The 26,885-nt window shown below is 34.4% G+C and overlaps 1 long non-coding RNA gene across 2 annotated transcripts in view; it reads left to right on the plus strand.

The window, feature by feature from the left end:
• LOC306645832 overlaps window positions 1–26,885 on the plus strand; it is a 296,125-nt gene that overhangs the window by 2,690 nt on the left and 266,550 nt on the right. Inside the window, exon 1 of one of the 2 annotated variants that reach the window (XR_013759741.1) lies at window positions 24,946–24,989. The exons of the other annotated variant lie outside the window; for it this stretch is intronic. This is a non-coding gene — a long non-coding RNA (uncharacterized lncRNA). Of the gene's footprint in view, window positions 1–24,945; window positions 24,990–26,885 lie in introns of those variants that run through there. 2 annotated transcript variants of the gene reach the window in all.

Genomic DNA, 26,885 nt, shown 5'->3' on the forward strand with positions numbered 1-26,885 from the left:
TATTTTGCCAGATTCTGAGCAATATATTAGAACAAAATACAATTTCTATTCTTATACTCCCTACGAGCTCTTCAAATGTTTTTGAAAAGTACGTTGACAGGTGATTAGTCAAACTGAGCATCAACTGCTCCAACTGTTTGATCCAAATGATAAGTGATTGCTTTGTTCAAAATGCATTTGAAATAAATATTTGAGTAGGTTTCTGAGATGTATACTGTAATTTATTATAATATATTGTCTCAACCTACATGCTTTGTATATAGATAGATGTGTGTATGTGTACTTATTTATTTACTTACTTGTACAATAAGGCAGTGTTCCCTGAAACTAACTAAATATCTCACTGATTTTCTTGTATATCTCAAATATACATCCCATTTAAATTGCAGTGTCAGTAGCAAGGAATATGATGAAATTTGACAATATACTATTTTAAACATAATTTTTCTGCAAAAATATATAATGTATAATTAATAAAATTTGAATGAAGTATTGTCAAAAGGCAGAGGTAAATTGTTCACATACTGAAAAGCTCTTGTGTCATGGTTTTAAACCAGGATTGAGTCCTTACCAGGGTATCAGTAATGAGGGCATCAGTAAATGAGGCCCTGAAGTTTTATGGTTTACATGATTATCCTAATAAATGTGTTTTCCTTTATAGAGATCTTAAAACTTTTTCCATATTTTCAAAGATAATCAGGATCTAAAAGTCAGTATGAACCATAGCAACAAAAGTTGCATGCTTTAAAAAATATTTTACCCAAAGGAGTTCTGGTCATATTCACACACAAATATTCACATGTACATTTATCATGGATTTTTTAATAATTGCCAAAGCTTGTTTTCAACCATGGTGTTCTTTAGTAGATGAATGGATCAATAAATTGTACATTCAAACAGTGAACCATTATTCAATGTTAAAAATGAGGTATGAAGTTATGAAAAGACACAGAACAAACTTAAATGTATGTTATTAATTGAATGAAGCAATCTGGAAAGGCCTTTTTAAACTGTATGACTCCAATTATAAGATATACTTGAAAAGGAAAACCAGTGGAGACAGCAAAATAATCAGTGGTTTCAGGAGTAAGGCAGTAGGAAGTGATGAATGGGAAAAAGAGAGGACTTGTAGGTAAATGAAACTATACTGCCTGTATATATATAGTATTGACCTGACACTATCATGCTGTATACATGCTGCTATAGTTTGGGTTTGGTTTGTATCCCCCCAAAGTTCTATGTGTTGGAAGACTGGTCCCCAGTGGGGTGATATTTAAAGACAGTGAGACTTTTATGGGGTGAGACCTAGTGAGAAGTTGTTAGATTATTGAAGGTGCTACTTCAAAAGAGATTGAGTACTTCTTATTGAAATGGAGTTTTGAGATGAGACTAAATTCCCTGCATCACCAATATTTTCTGGGTTCTCATCTCACAAATTTTGAAGAGCAAAATCCACAGACAAGCATGGAAGGGAAGAGTAAATAGAATAGAATTTATTTAAGCAAAAGAATTAGAACTCCTGCCATTTGGGAGAGGGCACAACAGCAGAAAAAAACATTTTGGTGTGCCAGCTCAGTAGTTTATATATGGTTCTGGGCAGTGCATTGAGCAAAAATTATGTAAAATAGGTATTGAAAAGGACATCCTGGCTACCATCTGGGTTCACTTGCATCCCTTTTTCCTGTAACTTCTATCTGGGCCACCCCCACCTTTCATTTTCTACTTCTGGAACAAAGGAGTTGGCTGGAGGTGTTCCCACAGGTGAACCTCAAGGTCTTTTACATTTGAAATAGGCTTTGAAGATTCTCATTAATTCGTCTACTGGTTAGCCTCTGGGTGTTGTTGAACAAGGCCCATTATCCTGACTACCTGGTCATTTTACTATCTATTTTATGCTTATTCCCTATGGGACCTTGGTTAGTTCCTCTGGGACACCAAATATTTCCTGCAAGACTAGGTTATTATAAAAGGGTAAGCCTAGCTCCTCCCCAATCTCTGAGTTCCTCACTTGCCCAGTGATTTCTCCTTCCTACATGTTCTCCCACCATTAGGTCTCCACTAGAGGCTGAACCAAAGGTGTTGTTACTCAATCTTGGCATTTTGGTCTCCACACTGTGGGCTACATAAAACTACTTTTTTTTATAAAGTACCCAGTCTCAGGTATTTTGTTTTAGCAATTGAAAACAGGCTAATATAACTGCCTTTTAAATTTGTACCCTCATAGAATATATAACACAAAGAATTAATGTGAGTGAAAACTTAAGACTTTTGGTGATATGTATCAAGATAGGATAATCAAGTGAGACAAAATACTACTCTAATGGAGGATGTTGATAATGGGGGAGGCTGTGTGTGTATTAAGAACAGGATTTATGCAAGAAATCTCTGCCTTCCTAAAAATTTTATTGTGAACTTAGAACTATTCCAAAAACATTCAAAATTATCTTATTCTTTTAATTCTTGAACTTTGGTGAGAAATATCATTCTTGACTAACTTATTGGGAAAAATATTTTTCTACTAATGCTAACTATAATTAGATTTTCAGGATTTTTCCTTATGTATGACTTGAAATCATGGAGTATAAACTGGTTGGCAATCTCATAGCTATATTGTTGCAAATGAGTGAAGATACTTACAAGACACATAGTAAAACATAATAAAGTTATTTAACTTGGTCCTTTTTAAGATATGTTCTGTAACTGTTAATTACATTAAGATATTTATCCTGGAACCAGATATTTATTTTGACATGAGACTTTGTTATTCCATTATGGGTGGGCTTTGCCTTGACTGGGTATCTTATAGCCTTACTCTAACCATGTTACTTCATTGTACTTTTGCACTATAAAGTGCACATTCTTTTATCCTATTGCAGTTTACCTATAGCCACTTGGATTTTTTTCTCTATTAAAACCACTATGTTTATTCTTTGAATCGATTTATCTATTTCATATATGTTTTTGTAACTTTTCTAATTTGCCAATATATAGTAACCCAGCACTCCAGGATCATTAATTGTTAGGGGATGTAACCTGTGCATATAATACCAGTTATGATGTTAAGAGGAGGGAAGCATCCTTTATGACATGACATGGGTAGAGGAAAGAGTATGGAATATGGGGAATGCTCAGAAGTAATCTTATCTATTTGACCTTAAGGATCTCTTTTCTATGAGTTTCCATTTTTCACTGTGGTAAACTACTTATAAAATTGTTTGAAAGGTAAAATGTGACAATATATCTGCACAGACCATACAAACTACATGTTTCTGAACAAATGTTAAAATATTTTGATCACCTTTAGGCTGTCTTATTGTGATTCCAAATCCTCCAAAGATCCTTTTTTTTTTTGAGCTCTGACAATTTCACCCTAGAGGTAACAGCTTGCCTAAGGCCCGACATGCAGGCCTGCTGCATTGCAAGCTCCTGCTGCTCATTTTTGGCAGGTGGTGCTGATTTATGGGGCTATTTGATTTATTTAATGTACCATGCCTTTGATTGCATATACTCTATAGCAGTCACTCAAGATGCAAACAAACACATCATATGCTCTTTAATTACTCCCATCCCCCTTATTATCAATCACTGCCAATATCAATGGAGCAGCTGTGATTCATGCTATAAAATTAAGGTCAGAAAACTTGGGTTTGCAAGAAATAGATAGCAGCAATTCTGTTATACCCCTTATTTTTAAATTTCAATTTTAAAGTTTATTATCAGGAAAATGTATTTAGGATCAGTCTTGTTCAAATAAAAATGGGGGGCTGGGGAGATAGCTCAGTCAGTAGAGTGCTGACCTTGTAAGCATAAGGCCCTGGGTTTTGATACCCAGCACCCCAAAAATAAAATAAAATAAAATAAAAAGGAATGGGGAAGATTATATGATACTTGAGCAAAATAATAGGAAAGAAAAGGTAGTAGTAAAAGAAAAAGGTTATTGGGGAAAGTGAGACAAAGAAAATATGAAGATGATAACAGCTTTTAGTATGAACTATTCTGACTACAGAAGACTATTTTGTTCACATATGTACACATACACACATGTACACACACATATTTCAGTCACTTATAAAAGTCCTACAGGCTCATATTTGATCTCCAATTACCTGTGCTTCAAATTCTTGAATCTCACTTGAATTTTTTTCACCTGCTTTATCTAATTTCCCCTTTTTTTGTAACCCTAATGCTCCTTAAGCTTAGCAATTCTGTGTAGATGTGTTTCTAGCAATACTACAAAATTGATCAGTGTCTTTGATCTCAAAAATTATCTGCTATTGTAAAAAGTATCTATCTTAGTTCTTTTCCATACTCACAGAAACAGTCAGAAGAAAAGTTTGATTAAAAGGAGAATTCAATTGAAGGACCAACATTGTCCTTTTTTTTGCTATTGATATTTTATCAATACTAGAAAATTTCCTCCAATTTGTGGATTAAAAGAATATTTTTATCCCTCATTTCATATGCAATATAAACATATGTACTAACTATTTTATGTCATATATATTCATATAATATGTAATTAATTCAGTTGCCTGTAGTTCCATGCATTTGAATTTGCATATTGTTCCATGCGGTGTTGATTGTGCACAATAATTTAGGTTAGAAGAGCACTTTTTTGTGTTATTGGGGAGGAGACAGAAATTGCAGACCTAAATATACCCCAGCAATGATGGTAAACTGTATCCAGTAATAAAGGCATTTGCTTAATAGACTTTCTGAACTGTCTTGCTGGCTTGACACTATTGAAAACAATATTTGAAACATTGCTATAATTATTCAGAAAATGTGGAGTGCCTTTGAATTTCATTTTCTCTCTCTTTTAATGAACCACTTCACTCTATTACATGATAGCATTCATCACTTAGACTAGTGCTTTCAAACACTAATGTAGATCCAGGTATAATGTATAACAAAAAAGGTATTTAATCAGTATTTGTGATTTAATTAAAATAATTGTTTCATTCATTTATTAACAATGCAATAGAAAGTTTGCTAGTGTGTAAAATATAATAGAATTTTCAAGTACTAAAAATAACTGCCATTAAGATAAATTATATGTTTCTATGCTTATATTTCCCATTTAACCTATCCTAGCAACTTTGTGATAAGATATATTGACTGTTCTTGTCTGAGTAAAATGAGATGCAGAAACGTTAACAAGTTTACTGATTATGCCAGGGTATTTGACTAATGGCATGGCAGAAAAGTGCTATCAGGTGGGTATTTGAGGAACAGGACTTTGCTTCTTCTTCTATACCAGGTGGTCCTTTAAAAAGCTTGTGTCTTACTAGGGAGAAGTATTAAATATTTTTTAAAAAGGTTAAATAAATTCAAGTAACTGATTTGAAAATTCGAGTAATTGATTTAAAATATTTAAGTGGAGAAACATGACCAAAATTTTCAAAATTGCGTGCTAAGTAGATTGAATAACTTTTTGTGACAGATAATGAAGTGTTCTGGTCCATGTTTTATTATTATTATTTTTAACCAACAGGGGAAAGTAGTGAATTTCAAAACACAAAGTAACAAAGTAAGTTTGAAAAGGGCAAGTTTGATTTTCTGTTTTTTATAGCACTTCTTTCTGTTTAAGAAGACAAATTTATTTATTTTTTATTCTAGACATACTTCTGATTTTGATTTTGAAAGTATTCAGAGGAGACCAGTTCTTCAAGTGACAATTGTCACTTTGAGAATATAGATGATTCATCAGGTGCAGAATTTTGTTTCTTCCAGAATGTCTGATGAGGTGAGGTTCTTTCCTAACAACATCTTACAGATTAGTATCAAAAGCCTGAACAATACCATTGAAATCAAGGACATTTCTCAGGAAAGCAATCAATTGTTATGGAATAGATAATGTGTTTACTTGCAAAGCAAGAGAATAACTATCATCTGGATGTATTAATCTTTCTTGAAACATTTTAACATTCCAATGTGCTGTGCTAAACTATTTTTTTCTTTTAAAGGAAACACAAAAAGTTTACTGATTTTACTGTTAAATTGCAGGCTCAATCAAGGGCAATTAAATTAACTATTTCTAATTAGTTGTGCTTATAGTTTATACTTTGAGGTATCAGTATGTCTTAAACCAACCTATATAGTAAAATGTTTAAAACAATTTGATTTAGTAGCCAAAGTCAGATATGTCTAAATGTATGTGTGCGTATGTGTACGATCATTTCCGAATTTTGAATTTACCTGGGACAAATTGAAAAAGAAAGGAAAACATGTTAAAGTCCATGTTAAGCAAATAGAAAAGTGCTCATCCTCACACTATCTAACTTTGTAATTTTTCCCATGACAATTCTAGGTTATTAGTAGAGAAGCTTGAGAGAATAAATTGTGAGTGCACTGCTGCTGCTATAAATCCCTTTGGCTGTAATACTTCTAACTTTTCACGTTGCAGTTTTAAATTATGTTTATTTAGGCATATCATCTGTAAATTGTTCTAAAATATTTATTCTTCATGTATGCTTAATACAATGGTAATCATGTGTTTTTTTAACAATGTAAAATCTTTGCCTGAATTTTGAATTTTTCCTCCAATTTTACTCAAGTATGCTTATAGTTAACAAATGTTCAGAAATTGCTATGCTTCACATTTGATTGTTATTCAACATTTTGGCTGTTTTCATTCACTTAAAGCACTATGTATGTCTTGTTTTTATTTGATAATTTGTCAAATTTGGCATATTTGATTTCATTTGATTGATTAGAAGATTAGGAATAGTTATGGATTTTGTATGTTCAGCGATTACTTGCAACCTGTTATCTGATGAGATTAGTCAGAGCATATTAGTACAGTAACTAGTCATTTGTTATTTCAAAACCTTGGTTTATTCATTCGTTCAGTAACATTTTCAACCATTAAGTTAGATTCTGGGTTTAAAAACCTGGTGAAACTTCATTCACCAGGTTGAAATCATTGAAAGGAATGAAAGGAATCATTCCTTTCAGGAAAAGGAACAAACATCTTACTTACAGTAAGCTAATCAAGGAAGCATACAGGGTGCCATGAAGGCACAGAAGTGAAGTTTCCCACTTTGTGTACAGGAGTCAATGAGCTAGGGAATGCTGACGTTGAGAAATGGAGACTGTGCTAGAACATTGCATGCAGGCCAGTGCAGGGAGTTGGGAAGGGGGAACAACGAGCCGAATGACCTGTGTATTGTAGGACATAAATCTGTAAGTTCACCATCAGGTTGCTGTCCTATAGTGGGTATTGATGAGTGTTTGTTGAATGTTGAAAGGAAAGATTTGATGGAATGACAATGCCTTAAAACTAAACATTACACGACTGAGTAAAGAATGCCCTGCAACAATGGACTGTTTAGAAGAGTGTTTGTTTTAAAAACCTTCCTGATACAAATGAAATTACAAGTAAATGACTTTCCTTCCACCATTTAAGTGCTTCATTTTTAAAAATTTTTACCTGAAGCAGCCTTTTGTTGAGACATTTCAGAATGGACATATCTATCTTGGAAGACCAAAGAAGTAAACCAACCAAATCGGTTATGAAAATTATGTTATATATCTTAAATTATATCACTCTTTCACTTGAGTCTATTTATTGCAATACTGGGGGAACCGTAAAGTCTTAGTTGATCAATTGGCCTGATATATTCTTGTGGCATACTTGTCATGGGCAGAGGTGGGTAAGGAACAGGTAATCAGTTCAGGTACTATTGTATGACATGACACTATCCACCGACATAAGCATATCAATTTTGCATCTTACTGTAGAAGTGAAAAATGTTGCAATGGCATTATGTCAAGTGAGATTAAAGAAAGGAAAGCCTTAAAATTTAATAAAAAGTCAGGAGAGCTTTTTAAAGAGAAATATTAGTATTGATGTTATCAACCTTCAGAAAGCTCATAGTCTAATGTGACAGGAATGAAAGCCAATTATAAATATAACCATCATAAATTTACAATTGGGTGGTATGAAGCAGCTCAGGATGATGAACTGAAGGCACAAACCTAAACTGGGGTTGAGGCAAGGGAAGACACTTAACTGAAATTGAACTCTTAGTAGGCCAGTTAAATAAAAGGGAAGAGTACTTTAGAAAGAATCAACAAAACCTGAAAAACCCTGGGTCTTGAAGGAGCTGGGAATATTCAAGAAGCTAAATTTATAAAGGGGGTGATGGTAGTGGAAAAGTACTGTGAGTGGCAGGGAATTACTGTAAGAAATAAGCTAAAGATAAGCATCTGTAGCTATTTGGACACATTCAATCATTTAATAAACATTTGTTGAATTCCTACCTCATGACATAGATTCTTCAAAATACCAAAGAGATAGAAATGAACAAACAAGCACACAAATACAAATTGCCACCAGGTATAGTGGTGCATGCCTGTAATCCCAGTGGCTTGGAAGGCTGAGGCAGGAAAATCATGAGTTCAAAGACAGCTTTAGCAACTTATTGAGCTCCTAAGCAACTCAGTGAGACTGTGTCTCTAAATTAAATATAAAAATGGACTGGGGATGTGATTCAGTGATGGAGTGCTCTTTAGTTCAATCCCTGGTACCCCTCTCCAAAAAATATTACCCACTTTAAGAATTTAATGTTGTAAAGGGGCTTGGGAGAAAAAATAAAATGAATTAATTTTTAATATTCCTGTCTCAGGGAAAACCAGAATCGGCTAAGTGGGAAATGGAGTGCTGTTTTCACATAGGATGACCACAGAATTCCCCTCTGATAAGGAGGTGCTTGAAAGAAGCAAGTTAGGTAAGCATGTGGCATTTTGGGGAAGATAATTCTGGGTAGAAGGTAAAGCAAATATTGAAGTTCAGACTAGGACCACACATCATATGTTCAAGAAATAATAGAGAAAACCAAGATGGCTATGATGCCATGGCCGAGAAGGGGAATTGAAGGATACGCTGTAAAGGGGGAAAAAGGGACTGAGTAAATAGGAGAACCTGAGGTCATATAAGAATTCTGATCGATGTTTATTCTGGATGAAACCGAGTTATTGGAGTTCTTGCTTTGTGTCATAATCTCCTTTAATTTCAAGAAGAACACTCTGGCTACTATGTGGGGATTAAACTGAAGGGTGCAAGGATAAAAACAGAGAATGCAACTAGGGACTAATGAAATAATTAGTGAGAGATATGACAGCTTGGACCAGGTTGTAGCAACGTAGGTTGAGACAAAATACCATGTGTTGAAGAAAGAGCCAGGAAGATTGGCAGAGGGAATGGATATGGTTTATGAGAAATGCACATCAGACCTGTCTCCATGTTTTTTAACCTCGGTAAAAGGAAGAACAGAATTTTTTCCTTATTGATGTGGTAAGGATGTGTGAGGAATGAGCTTTGGAGTGAGGTTGGCATGGGAAGTCAAGACTATTTGAAATGACAATTAGATGTTCAAATAAGATACAAGGTTGGGGGTGATCATTAAAGCCTGGAGTTCATGTAAGGAGAGATGAATGCTGAAGACATAAATTTGGAAGTTGTTCATTAAATTCTTGGCTTGAGAATATTCTCTAAGTAACTATAGGTAAAGAAGACGACCAAGGACTAAGCCTTTGAACATTTTCAACATGCAAATATATAGAAGCCAAGTTGCTGAAGAGAAGAGAGAGAGAGAGAGAGAGAGAGAGAGAGAGAGACCAAATAGGAGCAGGAATTTTTTGAGATTCTCCTGGAGAGATACTCTGGGAATCGACTCTATAAGATTGTAAGATTGAATAAAATGAAGGTTGAGAACTACTGAATTTGGCAATTTGAAAGTTATTGGATATCCCAACTATACAAACTTTAATATAATAATGGGGATGAAACCTGATTTGAGTGAAGTTACGAAATAATGGTAGATGAAGAACTGGAATGAGATTTAGATAAGATTATTGAGAAGGTTTAAGGTAAATTGGATCAGGGAAATTCACTAGTAATTGGAGGATGGTAAGTCCAGGGTGGTGTTTTGTTGTGTTTTGTTTTTTGTTTGTTGTTGTCTCTGTCACCGCTGGCAGCAACAATCCCGCGGATATTTGTTACTGCCTGCAGCAACAATTGCGGGGGTATTTATTGGAGGTGGACTGGAAATAAACTACTTCTATTCCTGAGCTGCTTCCTTGCTTGCTTATTCTCTAGCTTATAGAGGAACACAGGCTTGCTTGATTTTAGAGGAAGAGAGGCTTTGAGAGGGACAAAGACTTTGCTTAGAGGAAAAGAGACTTGCTACGCTTTCAGAGATCTATTTCTTCTTAGAGTTCTGCTTCTTCTTCTTAGAGGTGTGTCCTGCATCCTGCAAACTAAAGGTGCATGCTAGAGGTGCATGCTAAAGCTACCGTCTATCAGAGGTGCTTCTTAGTGGTGCATCCCGGGTACTGCGATCTGTGATCTGCAACCTAGAGGTGTGTTCTTAGTCCTCCGCTCTGTGATCTGCCATCTGCCTTCTGCCTACCGCTGCTTATATTCCCTCCAGGAGGTGGAGGGTAGGGCCACGCCAGTTAAGCGAAGATCAGAGAGGAGCCAGCTGCCCAATCACGGCAAAGGTCAAAAACAGCAGGCACAAGCAGGAGCACTGGGGAACACATGTGCACGCACTGTGTGCGTGGACTCACTTGAATACGGCCAATGATAAAGCACCTGAGTGTGTCTATGTTAACCAACTTCCTCACCACCAATGTGATCAAAACAACTTCTGGCTGGCTGCCAGGCGCCATCTTGGCGTAGTCCGCACAGCATAGCCCCCAACAGTCTCAAATGGTCATATTAAAATATATTGTATGGATGAGAATAAAGTAGGAAAGGGTGAAAAATGAAAATTCAGTTGAAAGAAGTAGAGTCCTTAAGCAGATCAAAGAAGACAATAACAATCTAGTGGATCTAGACTGGCCTTAATTAGGAGCTGGAGGAAAATCAGAGTATATGGGAACAGAGAGAGGGACAATGGTTTATATGGCATTGAGAGCACAGCAGAATATTTTGTTTATTTGCTTCTGTTTTCCCAGTGAAATAGAAAACAAGATCATCAACTAAGATCACTGAGAAGGAGGAAGAAGGTTTTGGTGTTTGAGCACAAAAAGTATAAAACAATTATCTGAAGGAGGGATAGAGGTTATAGAAATCTAAGGGAATGTAATAAGGTTTCATGGTCTTAAGGCTAAAATCTTGTCATTAACTGGTTAAGTCCCATCATTCCAGATATGCGACACCTTTAAAAGTTTAAGTAGAATAACAGATATGCCACTTATTATACATTTTGAAATAAATACTTTCAGAGTTCTATTCTTTTGGAAAGAAATTATAAATGAATGCTTAGAACATTTGAAAATTACCATATTTGTATGAAAATATATATAAAGGATATGTAAGCCCTAGATTATGATTTCTAACCTATTTTAATGCACCAGTGTCAATTTCATTGAAATATTCACAGGATTGAAAACTTAGCAGGTTAAAGTTATATGTTTGATCTCTACCTGTGTTCAGCTATATGGTTGCAGGCAAAAAGTTAGCAGAGACTTGGATTTGATTGGGGTTAGTTTTTTTGTATGGAGTTGCTCCTGAGAGAGAGACGAGCAAGGGAGTGATTCTGGTATTGATTTATGAATACTAATAATACCAAGGAAGGAAGGGAAATGGGCTTTGGGAGGATGAGAATAATGGAAAATAGAAAGGATCAAAGGGATTTTTGGTTGGAGAGCAGTAAAGGATCATTTAAGTCAATGTAACAAAGAATTACTTTCAAATTTTTTCCATAGCACTAAAACTGGCAGGTAGAATGCTTGCAGGAAGAAATAGATGATCTGGGGTGCTAGTTGTTCAAATCCAGTCAGGTCTCACAGAGGGCTCAGAAGATCAACATTTCTACACATCTGTACTTTTCTTTACCATCTACCACTATGCTGTGCATTTGCATAGCGGTATATACAAGGATATTATAGTAACCAGGGGATGGGAACTTAACCTGAGATGGGGGAATATATAAAGATGGATATAGGATATGAGGATACAGGATGTTTGAAGATACAGACTCAGTTTCTCCTATAATACCCTCATGACACAGATTACATGTGATCCCATTGTGGCAGGGGTGGGTTCCTTAAACACCAACCAAGCAAGCATTCTATAGCACACAGCAGCTTGGTGTCCCCTAATTTAACCAACTGTGACACCACCTAGAGATGGCATCACATCTCACAGGTTGAGGTCTCAGTCCCTAAGACTGTGCCTCACCACTTCAGGCTCCAAGTCACAAGGCCCAGGTTGTTTTACCTGTATTTCTGACCAACTATCTATAAATTGGGTTCCTGCAGCCCCCTCCTTGGGTTCAACTAATTTGCTTGAATGGCTCACAGAACTCAGAGAAACACTGATGTTTACAGAGTTATTATAAAGGATATTACAAAGTATACAGATGAAGAGATTCATAGGATGAGGTATGGGAAAAAGAAAGCAGAATGTCCATGTTCTTCTGTGTGTGCCACACTTCAGGAACCTCCACATGCTCAACTATCTTGATGCTCTCTGAACCCTGTCCTTTGGAGTTTTTTGGAGCTTCATTACATGAGCATTATCAAAGCATATTAAAATGCAATTTGACCAGAAGGGTCTCATCTGATGCTAAGAGACTAAGTGGGGAAGTCATGCAAGGTCCATCGGCTCAGTCTTCTTGACCCCTCACTATACCATTCCTACCTTGAAGGGTTGGGCAGCAACCGTTTTGAGGCAAGCACTCTACCAGCTGAGCTACATCCCCAGCCCAACCCTTCTGAAATAGGAATTTTATTATAATTTTTTTATTACGAGCTCTAAGACAGAAAGACAAGGAAGATTAAGACTTCTGTGACCTGCCTTGGGGAAGAGAAATTCTAATTTCTATGACTTACTTTGGTGGTGGGGGGGGAGTTATAAGCTGGACCATGAATAAAAACAAAAATATATGAAAATATATGAAAATATATATACACTAATATTATAGGATGATACCTCACATACTTGACCTGAGTAACAACATGAATGCTGAGTTCACTTTTTTTTCCAAAAATCTGAAATATAAAAAGTGTTTGGAGTAAAATCAGTTCAATTTGGGGCATATTTATTTTGAGATGAATGAGACATGCAAAGAGTAGTATTGAACAGGTGGTAGGAATTATGGGTACAGAGAAAAGATCAAGGATGGAGATATTCATTTAAGAATAATTTGCATGTAGCCTTTCAAATGAGTGCTTCAACTTTGTTAGTGACTCTGTTAGTTGGCTTTGTGTTACTAGAGTGAAATATCTCACAGGGGCTTCTTGTGAAGTAAAGAGATCCAACTAGTTGGCTCATAGTTCTAGAGGTTTGAGTCCAAGATTAGGAAGCTCCATTTGTGTGGCTTGTGGTAGTGTTGGGACATCATGATAGGAGCATATGTAAGAGTAAGTGCTTATATCTCCAGCAGAGAGAGACAGGGGAGGACCCAGGACCCACAATCCCCTTAATGGCATGTCTCTAAAGACTTGAGTACCTTCTACTAGACTTCACATCTTACAGGCCCATAGTACCTCCAAATATAACCACTCTGGGGACAAAACTTTTATATCTGAACCTGTGTGGGGGTGTTACTCACATTTAAATCAAAACAATGACCATGATTTTGGTAATAAATGTAAGGATTTTGCATTTCTTTGAGAATTAAGTTAAATACAACATAGTTATAATTTGAACACACTTTAATTCAGAAAGTAAACAACCCTACATTCTTCACAACAATGCTTTTAAAGTCAATGACAAAATAGGATGGTCTAAAGTTGTCTAGCGTTGTTACTAGCACAAAGTTGGGCATCCAAAAATATTTGCAATTGCTTGGAAGTAAATATATTTGTCATTTTAAAATTAATCTCTATAGTCAAATTATTATTTGGATTTAATTATATTTGAATTATACTAAGTGTCTCTTTTAAAAATTCTTAAACATTTCTAAATATATACAGAAGGAATAGTTTTCTTCTTTTGTAGGTGATAGCCTGATTACCAACTATAATTTAGAAATTTTTAATGAGCCACTTTGCATGAATTCAGAACTCTGCATGCAAGGGGAATACAGATTGTAATTCAGGGGACAGTTAGGTATGTATTGTATCTAGATAATCAAACTGTGCAGGATCTGGGAATAAAAGGAGGGTAGGGAATTGGAGGGAAGGGAACTGCTACTTTGAGTTTATATTTCTAGCTTGTGTGCAGGCTACTCAATGCAAATGTTTCTGTTACTCCCATGCTTTTCTTCCTATTTGTTGAGAGCTACATTATACTTATATTTAACATGGATTGAAGCAGCAACAATTATCAGAAGTCATTTTAATGTGCCATTTCTCATTTTCTATCATTAATTTAAAAACACTTTGGTTCTTAAACTTTCATTATATTTGTGAGTATGAAAGAGATCACACACACAATATTTTTCTTAATGTGACTATAATATAATTTATTTGATCAGTCTGTTATCAAATTACACAAATTTCTCACTTTTTTTCAATTTATAAAGAATGAAACAATTTAAGTCTAGATATCTCTCTAAGGATCCATTTTGGCCAAGCCTCCTAAACATTAATATGAAGTATTCTCATGGACTTTACAATATGAGTAATAATTATAAATATTTGTAATTTGAATAATTTAAATATATATTTTCAATTTTGATTTAATTTTTGATACAAGTACATCCTTTTTACCTTGTAAAGTAGTTGAAATTTTTCATTTCCTTAAATTACTTTCCTCATAAATAATGCTGAAAGAGCGTACATCTGTTATATTTCTTTTATGCCTATTTTTTCTACCAAATGTAGGATTTTCATTTTGAATGTTCATTCTTATTGACTTTAAAACAGGTAAAGGATTATGCTAATCTACATGCCCTCTGGAATGTGTGTGTGTGTGTGCATACACATACATGTATTTATATATATATATATAGAGAGAGAGAGAGAGAGAGAGAGAGAGATCTTGGCATTTTCCTGCTTAACAATCATGTTGTTTCCGACTAGAGAGGAATGATAATCTAAATCCTGCCCACTGCCTATTTCCCAGCACCCTCTTGGGAAGCGCTCTCTCTCTCAATCTCTCTCTCTCTCTCTCTCAATACTGACCAAACCTTAGGGTCTGCATAATATAGTGTTTCCTCTTGTGATGCTCTCCCCTGTTACTTATATCTCAGAGAAGACAAAACTGATTTACTGATTTACTACTAAAGTAGTCCCCTTCTCAAAAATATTTTTTTTTTCCTGATTCCTGTCCACTTTATTCATCACACTTCTGCAAAATGTAAAGTATATTTGTGATGACCTGTTCATATTGTGTTTCAGTTCCCAGGTTTATAATTCCATTAGGGTAGGGAGAACTCTTCATTTTCATTCATCACCATTCATTCAGGTTCTATAAGTATGTGTAGAAATTGGAAGGGCTAGATGAATATTTGCTGAATCAATGGACAAGTGAATGACTACCTAATTGACTGATGAATGAATGAATAGAGGTAGCCCAAGTTCTATTTTTTCAACCAATTACTAAAGTTTAAATTTATATTACTAATAATATGACACTTCAAGTTTCATTGTAGTTATATTTGTCTTTTTTTAGAATAGTCAGTAAATTACATAACTAAGAAGCATCTAGATGAAGCACAATTTAAGCAAGTAATCACTAGCTCAGTAGGCTAGTATCCTTTCATCTTGTTGTTGACTTTCATCATGAACCAGTTAAGAAAGTCAGGAGAATGATATTTTACTATTAGAAATTTTGCCATATAAAGAGAATATTTAATCAATTTAATAAGCATTTTCCCAACATACCTTAAGAGAAACAATTATTTTCATAGCAATATTGAAATTCCAAGTAATTATAACTTCAATAAAAAATTAACTGCTCCTGAACTCTGTTCTGAGATCTAAGCAATGCACAGACGCATGTATTTCACATTTTAGGAAGATGATTTTTAATGTTAATTGCTATCAACTTTATTCTGAAACTAATTTAATTTTAAATATTTTAATTTGTTTCTCCCTGAAGTTTTCTATGAAGTTTTGCTTGGGCTTTATCATTATTACATAGTGCTATGAAAGAATATACTTTAGCAATGGAGACTGATAAAAGACAGCCTTCACTAGAGGAATCTGAATAGAGTTTTTAAAATTTAAAAGTATAATTAACTCATCTATGCATTTACCCGCTAATAGTCATATTTAAACCCTGAAGAATTTGGTAGTTATTAAGTTCACAATTCTGAGACATCGCTTGTTTCCCTCCCATTCCTTTTTTCTCTCCTGTCTTTCATCTAAAAGAGACACAACCATGAATTTGAACAAAACAGTGTTGCCATCCTTCAGTAGCTAATAGTTCCCTTCAAGTGGCCTTCACAGCTGTCCTGTTCACTGCCCTTTTTGTGGACACTCTGATTTCAGATCAACTTTACAGGAAATACACGTCCATTTTTAATGACAAGGTCCAGGTTGTCCTGATGAATGTCTGTCCCCTAGCTCTGATTGACACAAGCAGACTGTGGGGGATGACAAATTGTCAGACAACAGATCAATCTGTTTTCTCCATTAAGTAATGAGGAATGAAAGGGCAGAGGCATGGGGGGTTGCTTTCTGTGATTACCTGGAGGCCTACTAAAGATGTTTGTAAATCAAACATGTTAGCAGTCTGGGTGTGCTGATTACACATGCAGTAGTGTGCATGTTTGAGTGATGAGAATTGAATACTCAACAGATACCTTCAACAATATAACTGCAAATAAAAATGATGAGAAGAAAGGTATTGAACAAGCTGTGAATGTAAAAACTTAGTGTTCCCCTGAGGATGAAAAGAATATGTTGAGTATGGAGATGGAAAGTATTAATAAAACAGCATGAATTGTAGATGTCTGAAGATTAGGAAACTGCATTAATTTTTAGTTATTTTTTAAAGTGACTTTTTTGGCTCACAATGAGGATTTAGTTTTGAGAAAAGCTTGGTTATAGAATATTTGTTTGGAGTCACATTTGAGAGAGGCCATGCCTGGAAATAACCAGGAAGCATATATTTCACTTAATTTTGTCAGTTCATAATTTTAGATAAAAAGAGACCTACATAAAATCTTTAGCTCTTCAGGAGTTATGTTCTCTTATTTTTCTGAACTCTGCAAGTCAGAATTTATGTGCCACCTTTATGTTTTGTGATATGTTTGTTATAAAACAATCAGAATGGAAATTTGGGACTTAAAACCAGCTAATGCTAGACTTATAAGGTGATCTTTGATATATATATTATGGGTATATATTATGGTAAAATGTTTTAGTTCATCTTCTTATTTTCAAAGTTGATACCATGTAGTGAGTTTAAGCAAAAGGAGAAATGTTTGTAAGATTGGAAGGAGCATCTCTTGCCATCTAAGGCACAGGATATAGCATACAGACAAATTCCAGCCTTCCACTAAGTAAACAATCTTTCCCTTTCTTTCTTTCATTCTTCCTTCATATAATCTCTTCTATTATCTTCAAATGGACCATGTACTTCTGTCTTCATGGAGACCAAATGGATACATTTAATATTTTACTTTTTAATATAGTTACTCTTTAAAGAAGCAGTTGGAGAGAAGAAATGATTAAGTCAGCATTTCAAATCCCCATACCATACTTTGATGGTATATCTTGTGCAGGTGAACAACCTTGACCAACCTGCTATGGACAAAACAGAAGACAAGTATTTCAAGTGTGCCTGTGGCCATGAAGAGGAAGGGAGGGACTATTCCCAGATCATGGGAATCTTTCGCTCCCCCAGGGAGCAGTATTGACAGCTAAGACAACAGAGTTCTACTACAAAGAACGTTGTTGAAAAATACTGGGGAAAAATATAAGGAATCTGATTTTCCATAGACTTTCAGTACAAGATTGTTGGTGCACCTGGAAAATAGTCTACAGACTTTTTTTGTGTGTGCGCTTCTTTTATTTATTTATTTTTATTTTTACAGACTGCATTTTGATCTGTTGTACACAAATGGGGTACACCTTTTAGTTTCTATGGTTATACATGATGTAGATTCACACCATTCATGTAATCATACATGTACATAGGATAATGATGTCTGTCTCATTCCACCATCTTTCCTCCCCCACCCCTTCCCCCCATCTCATTTCACTCTCTGTAATCTAAACTTCCTCCATTCTTCTCTTGAGATTGCATAGCACTTTTAATTAACAGAAAATTTAAGGACATGATCTCTTTCATATATTTATAAGGATATAACTAATTAATTATAAATTAGTGGAATCTGGTTTATACAGAAGTCTTTTTAAAAATATTTTCAGTTGTAGATGGATACAATACCTTTATTTTATTTATTTATACGTGGTTCTAAGGATCAAACTCAGTGCTTCACATGCACACTAGGTGAGTACTCTTCCACTGAACCACAACCCCAGCCCAAGAGGTTAAGTGTTAATGGCTTATAGATAGATTCCTTTGTCATTTGGGAATGAGGAGTTGGGTCTGCACTAAGTGAAACATGGGTTGAAAAACACTTTAAGAATAACAATTAGAATGTCTATTTTAAGAGATGAATTTGTTTAAAATGAATGAAGAACGTAATAAAATTTCTACACTCAAATCATGTTGGTAGTTTGATTCCTAGTTTTTCTGTTTTTTTGTTGGCTTGTTTTTGAAAATAAGGGACTTGAAATTACAAACTGCTGTAGAGGCCATGAAGCTCAATTTTCCCCACACCACAGGAATTTTTTCTGCTATACTTTTCTTTATCTCTCCACTCAGTCATAACTATGACCCAAACTATATCTGGGGGTCACAGATCCCCCACTTATTCTGTCCACATGAGGGGCAGAAAATGGTACCAAATCCAGAGTTTGAACTTCACTTTCTCAAAGCCCTTCTGTCTTTGTTAGAAGAACTACAATAATAAGGCATTAAACTTTAAGTTTCAAAGAAGACACAAAACAATAGATATTATATTCCAAAAGGAATTGAAAAAAGAAAACTTTATAAAATTTGCAAAACTGATAGTAAAAACTCAACATATAGTGTAAGTTTCTCTTTTATATTAAGGATATAAAAATATGGATGTGAAGATTCAAAAATAGGTAAGATTATTTAGAATGAACTGAGCCTTAGACCTTTTCTTGAGGAAAGGGTTTTAAGGGTGTTTTCTATGTCACTTGAGGTCCAGAGAGAATATTTCTGGTAAACACATCTGAGAGAAATTGCCCAGAGCCCTGGAGAATCAACTGCCAGGGAGAACATATTAGAAGTGATAGGATCTCTAGAGTCTGGATTGCATAAGCAAAAAAATCAGAGCTAAGGAAGAGTCAGCTGTAGGAAAATGTATCACTGTCAACATAGGAAGCACAGTTGGAATTTCTCGATAAACTCTACTCCTTAAACACATGTGCTTCTGCATCTCCCCACAAATACAGTTCCTGTTAAAGAAGTCAGGTTTTGAGCAGTGAGACCCAGAATGCAAGGGACCATGTGACAGAAATTGATGCTAATAAAAAATAGCATATCTCTGTTAAACTTTCAGCCCACAATTCTTTTCCACCATCAAGTGAGTGAGGTAACACTGGATAGGAAAGTTAAAGGAAACCTTCTATAGGGCTTGACAGGCCACTCCAGGTCTAGCTGGGGGAAAGGGAAGCAGCTTTACTTTTAATAGTATGGAAAGTTTTAGTTATTTCATTAGACAGGACATTTAATTACTGAATTAAGTAATTGGTGGCCAAGTGATTTTAAGATGTTTCTGTTCATTAAAATTGGAGAAACAATGGCTTTGCCAGAGTTTTCATTCAAGGGTGGGGAAAAGTTGCCTCTGGAAAAAAATTTACAAGGACCCCTGGAGACAGTGTAAGTTTGCTTTGTAGTTAGTGACCAAAAGATATATTAGGTATTCAAATATCCCAAGTGATGTTAATGTTTAACATAATATCTCTGAAACTTATGGTATTTATTTAGTCAATAGATATTTGTTCTGCATGCTGTGTGATGGTCACTCTCCCAGGGACTAGAGATACAACAAGAAACTTGATAGAAGTAATCCTTCATAGAGAACTAAGGGAGTTTTCCACCTAGTGGTAAAGAAAAATACTATTGCATCATATTGTAGGCAGAGTGTTCTAAGAGCTATGAGGATCCATACCAGAGGAACCCAATTTGGAAGGGGGAATGAAGTGAGGGATTCCAAATTTATTTGTAGCTCTGTAGAGAGCTGAAGAACATGTATTCATTAGCCTTATTGACAGGGTGAGAAAGAATGTTCCAAACAGAAGAACGAGTTCTGAAGCTGGAAGAGAGTGTGAATCATAAAGAATTAAGGAGTTTAGTGGAAGTATGAATTCTATACAGAGTTCAGTATGATTCTGGAATGATTAAGAAAATGAATACATGGCTGGAGAAGGAGTCCCAATGATGTAAGTTGTATAAAAGATCATAGCCAAATATGACTTTATTTTACGATATCAGAAGTTATTGAAGGATTTTCAGTAAGAAACATATTTGTACATGAACAAACAATATTATGAAATTAAAGCTTGACATTTTTGGCATTAGTAAGATGAGCAGAGTGCTGCGCCCATACGTATTAATAATTTAAATGTACACATTCATGAGAATTATAGATATTTTAATTAAGTCTATTTTAAGTTTTGTCATCTTCATCTCGTAGACAGGAACATTGAGTTACAGAGTTGTAAGTGCATATCCAATGAATACATAGCTAGAAAGTGGTAGAGAATGAAATTTGAAACATTAACTCTGAAATCTAAACCGTTCTCTTACCCCCTGTGATGCTTTGGGGCCAAATGTGAGGAGAAACCAGATCACTGAACCCCAGGCTAATTGATAAACATTTCAGATTCAAGTGAATGCATATCCACTGCATCAAGCCCAAATGGCTTACTTTCAGCATCCTGGGGCTTTAAAATTATTTTCCATTTCATAAACATGAATTTATAACTACAGTCTGTTTTATTCATTGGTTATAAAATTATTCCCATTTAGTCTTTAGTATGGCCATGTACTTGTAAGGTTACAAACACACAAATTCTTCTACCCTCTCTAATAATATATATTCTGGCAGTCTTCAAGGCCTTTCTCATGCACTTCTAGTTCTGAGACCCACTGGTTTTATTGGATTACCCCAACAGCAACATTATACTGTTAGCCTGTACATTAGAATGATGTATCATAGTAATTCTAATGCAGTTATTCTAGTATGATTTAGATTGTAATCCTAAAGCATTATCTAGATATAGCACTAAAGCAATCTCTGAGGAAATTCTGTTCATTCCAGCAGGGGAAAGAAAGTCCTATTTCGTGCATGAATTATTAAACATACACTTAAAGGGGTAGCAGCCCTTTTAATTTGGTGAAGCTCATTGTTTTAATTGGTAAAAATGACAAATGGCTTAAAGTTTGCAGTATCCATAGCAAGGAAGGCAAAAAAAAAAAAAAAAAAAGGAAGCAAAGAATGTAAATTGACCTAGACCTGAGCTGTGTCCCAGTAGGAGAGGAAAATATTCTAGCAGTTGTTTGACATAGTTACCAATTAGTGTTCTACACTTTGTAGAAGAGATCATATATTTGAAGGTATTTCTTCATAATTAAGAGGTATAAATATAGCACTTTTATTTTATAAAACACTGTTCAAAGAAAATAGTGCATCAAGCTTTTAAAAGTGACTGGACCTGTTATTAAAGCAGATGAAAAACTTAGAGGAACTGCACTTATTTATATTAAGATGGTATCATAGATTGTACTTAAACATTCACCTTGGTGACATTTCCTTTATGATCTTTTAACCAGGTATTAATAGATATCCAGGCAACAGAACAGCCCCAGCTCCACACCCAATACTTACAGGAATCAGCCCTTCAGCTCTCTCACTCTTTTTATCAGAACAATAGGTATAAAATAAGTGAGTCAATGATGTATAAACCTTTCAGAACAATCAAACCTCAACTATATGCCTTCACATGCTATTTCCTTTTATCTTTTCAGCAGATCCAGTCCCAAAATCTGAATGTGTAGGGTCAGTCCTCACAGTAAAAAGCTAAGCAACTGTCAGGCAAGAGGAAAGTATAAAGGGGTGTTTTTCCCAAGTTTTTATTATAAAAGTTTTTAAATATACAGAAAAGTTTGAAGAGGCATGAAGTTTAAAGGTAACCCTATAAACCCACTTAGATTTAACAATAATTAGAATTTTTAAATATGTCCTCCGTATTTAAAACACACACACATACTCAGAACTACAGTTTTGTCACTACCACTTGAAACAGATTTGCACACAAAACTGCACTTTATCCCTAAATACTTCACATGCAACTTCTAAGGAAAGAATAGGTCTCACATAATAATGGCATAGAACACATATAATTTTCCCAATTATCAACAGCAATTATATAATATAACCAAATATCTGCTCCATTCAAACTGTTTTGTTTGATTTATTTGTATTTGAAAAATCAGAATCTAATCAAGGCTTACATTGTAATTATTTAACTAATAAATTTTATTTTTTAGAAGAGTTTTAGGTTCACAAAAAATTAAGGGACATAATTTATGTCTTTGTCTATTAGTGTTGCTATAATAAACTATCTGGGACTGGATACTTTATGAAGAATAGAAATTTATTTCTGACAATTCTAGAGGTTGGGAAGTGCCAGCACAAGGTGCCATCTCCTGGTGTCCAGTAAGGGCTTTCTTGCTGCCTCAAACATGGTGAATGATGGAGGGAAAAACAAAGGGATCAAGATAGTATTCTCACAGGGCAAAAGAGCAGACAAGAGTAAACCTTCAAGCCCTTTCTATAATGGCATAACCTATTTGGAGGGGTAGAGCCCTCATGGCCTGCACAACTCCTGCAAGATTCCAAACCAAATACTGTTTCACTGGGCATTCAGTTTCCAACATATTAATTTTGGAGGACACATTAGACCATGGCACTTCTCAAACTAACAGACTTATCAAAATATTTTCTTAATCTCTTTTAATCAGAATCATCTTTTAGAATTATATCCAATGAAACTTTCATTTAAAAAATAACTAAATTGTCATAAAATGCCCCACATTTTGAATTTATTTGACAGAGCTATTGTGTAGAATGAAACCCTATCTACCTAATTTTCTGTAAACAGAAAACTAGCTCTAAAGCCTTGGTTATATTCAAGTTTAGCTTATTTTACAGGACTATATTCTTCATAGGATATACTTTTAAATTGCATTATATCAGGAGGCACATATATCAGATTGTCATAATAGAGTGAAGTTGAAACACATTTTTAAAGTACAGTGGATTTGCTCATTTTAGATGTCTAATTTTTTCCCTATGAAGTTTATGTATTGTCTCTGGGATATTACCTTGGGAGTATCTTTTCCACACAGAGAAAATAAAAACCATTTTCTTTCTTTTTTTTTTTTTTTTCTTTTATTGTAAACAAATGGGATACATGTTGTTTCTCTGTTTGTACATGGCGTAAAGGCATACCATTTGTGTAATCATAAATTTACATAGGGTATTGTTGTTTGATTCATTCTGTTATTTTTTCCCTTCCCCCCACCCCACCCACCCCTCTTTTCCCTCTATACAGTGCTTCCTTCCTCCATACTTGCCCCCCTCCCTAACCCTAACTCTAACCCTAACACTAACCCTTCCCTCACCCCATTATGTGTCATCATCCACTTATTAGTGATATCATTCGTCCTTTGGCTTTTTGAGATTGGCTTATCTCACTTAGCATGATATTCTCCAATTTCATCCATTTGCCTGCAAATGCCATAATTTTATCATTCTTTATGGCTGAGCAATATTCCAGTGTATATATATATACCACAGTTTCTTTATCCACTCATCAATTGAAGGGCCTCTAGGTTGGTTCCACAGTCTGGCTATTGTGAATTGAGCAGCTATGAACATTGATGTGGCTGTATCTCTGTAGTATGTTGATTTTAAGTCCTTTGGGTATAGACCAAGGAGTGGGATAGCTGGGTCAAATGGAGGGTCCATTTCAAGTTTTCTAATAATAATGGTTTTCTTTTGCCTTTCTTGAAATAGGATCGGGGATTACAAATTGGCAACTTAATAGTTACATTATATATTTTATGTTTTCATTAGTTGAAATTTGCCTGTAAAGAACAGAATCCTGATCAGTATTTCCTTATTTTTAAATCTAAAACTTTCCCCTCTTTGAAAAAGTTTTTGAAGGATTTATTGCAAGACAGTAACATTGGGATAAGATGAACTAAGAGTTTGTGTGTGTATTTTTCTGTGGTAGCATTCGATTACTTTTTCTTTATGAAATTCTGCATTGTTTTAAGATAAGTGGAGCATACATGAATGTTATAATTAAAAACGAAGGAACACTAATGATTAATTCCATTTTCCTAATTTGAAATTGTTGTTCAATTACTTTGCTTGGGAACAAAAATCTACACTTTTGTAGCACTTCAGATGTGATGGTCAATTTGTGCATTAAAAATTATCCATTCATGTATAAATCACCATTTTTAGAAGAAGAAAATGATGGTTAAACATATTACTGTGTAATTACCAAATAATTTTCAAAATCATGAATAAAACCTCAATATTTATTCTTTAAGAAAGCTTCAGACACTTATATTGGATTTTTCAATTTGCAGAATTGGAGTCTATTGAAACTGGGTTTGATAGGTGTTTAAAAATGTATGGGGATTTTGTTTTTATTGAGGTGCAGTGAAACCACAAATAAGAAGAGGATTGCCTTTAGAAAGACAGCTTGTTATAGTTCCAGGAGGAAAGAACATCATTCCACTTAAGGTCCCAAATCTCTAACCACGGCCACACTAGAAACTGTGCTGTCAATACTCGAACTCTTGGAGGACACTTTCAGACTGAGTCCAACCATAGGATTTATTTGCCTATGAAAGTAGATCTTGCAGACAAATTATTTTCTATCTCTAGGAATTATCTAAGTCTGGAGAAGCAGTCCCCCCCCTGAATCCATAAAGCCCTAAGATGTCAAAGCATCACAAGGTACATAAAATAAAAACATAATTAATAGTTTACTTGGGAGAATATTATCTAAAAATAAGCAGACTAACTATGAATGGGTTATATTTCTCTATAAAGTCCTTTAATAGTATGTGTTAACAGATATAACACAAATTTTTAAATCATGTATCAAGAATTGTTATATCTCATTTCATATCATATGATCTATCCATATTACTCACTGTATTATGACTTTAATCAACACAGTGTAAAAGAATTTACTTTCACAGAAATATATCAGGGAAATTTTATCAGTAATATTAATGTAATTTTATTTTTTAGGAAAGCCTAAATATTATTTACTTGAAATCATCAGCAGCTTTTATTATAGTCTGATTTATTGTGCTTGAGATTAGAAGATGTTCCAATACTTATTTAAAGATAATTTTATGCAGATTTTATGTATAGTTTATGTGCCATATGAATACTTGTAGAATCTATGATATTGTCATGATATACAGATAGCATTTGATCCAAACAGTTTAAAAATTATGCATATATATATGCATATATATTTATATGTGTATATATATACACATATATAAATGTTAGTTGCAAGCCTCTTATTGGTATAGAGTGACAGCTCTACATTTAAAAGATGTCAGTGGCAGTGATATAAGATTCAGAAAGTGTTAAGTGGCTCCCATCTGTGTTGCACAGGAGCATCTGCCAATTCGTATGATCAAGCAAGGGACACAGATACCAAGTGCTAAAAGCAGCAGTCTGACTCTTATCCTGTTGGATAAACAGAGTATTTTTGGCTCCACCAACATATCAGTGGAATGGAAATAAATTTATACCAAACAAGTTAGTTTCTAAAAATAGTTGCAAGTTTATTTTTAACAACTGGGATGTTAATAGAAAAATGACAAGTGATAAGCAATCATTTCTATGGTATTTGAATGCTACTATTTACTTGATCTATGCAAAGCTTCAGAGTATTTCTGTTTTAAGTAACCATTTCTGAAGAGAACAGATTAGCTCATGGCAAGTCGAGTCAGGTTTCCCCATTAAGGTTTCTACATGCTAGTAATTCAGTTAAGCTTCCTCTGTTTCTCACATTTACTCTTTAGTGACATATATTTTGCCTTCGATGGCTTTGCAACAAAGAGGATTCACAAAAGGAATATAGATAAATCAACAGAAATTCATCATTTCTCTTTATTGTGTTTATCATTATTCAATAGTATTCAAAATCAAAGAACTCAGTATGCTTTCAGAGATATAAAGTATTAACAGAATAAAATAAGAAATAAGGTAACTGGAAGAAAAATAATAGAGTTAAAAGTTGGAAAATTGATTACAGTCGATGGCAAGATTAATATGTATAAATTCCAATTCTAACCAATACTGGACCACAAACTGATATGGTCCCTTTTCTAATCCCAAAGTAGAAAAGCTGGCTTAGTTATGAGCATAATACCACCGACTGAGTAATGGTGGAGAGTGGCAAGTAAAACTATTTTCTAATGCTAAGATAATAATGTATAGTAAAGTTACAAAGCTGCTTAGAGGTCCTAAGTATTTTTGGCTCCACCAACATATCCTAACCTCTATTATTTATTTGATGATTTATATCTGATAGTAAAATTCTTGCAAAAAGTCTTTTGAAAGTGAATTTTCAATAATTATTAAATTATTGAATAATATTGAAAATAAGTGGACATGACACTTAACAAATTCTTTTTAAAAATACTGTGTAATTAGTTAAAAAATGAGTCCTTTGGAAATCTATTCTGTGGATTTGTTTGTTAAGTGATACAAGGATATTTTTTGTTATATAAAGCCTCTATGATTAAGCTTAATCTTAATCAAAATAAATAAATAAGACAAGTTTGTTGATGACTTCTACAAACCCAAGGCACCCCACATCTCCCA

This window comes from Sciurus vulgaris (genome assembly GCF_902686455.1).
Source record: "Sciurus vulgaris genome assembly, chromosome: 15".
Taxonomy (NCBI): Eukaryota; Metazoa; Chordata; class Mammalia; order Rodentia; family Sciuridae; genus Sciurus; species Sciurus vulgaris.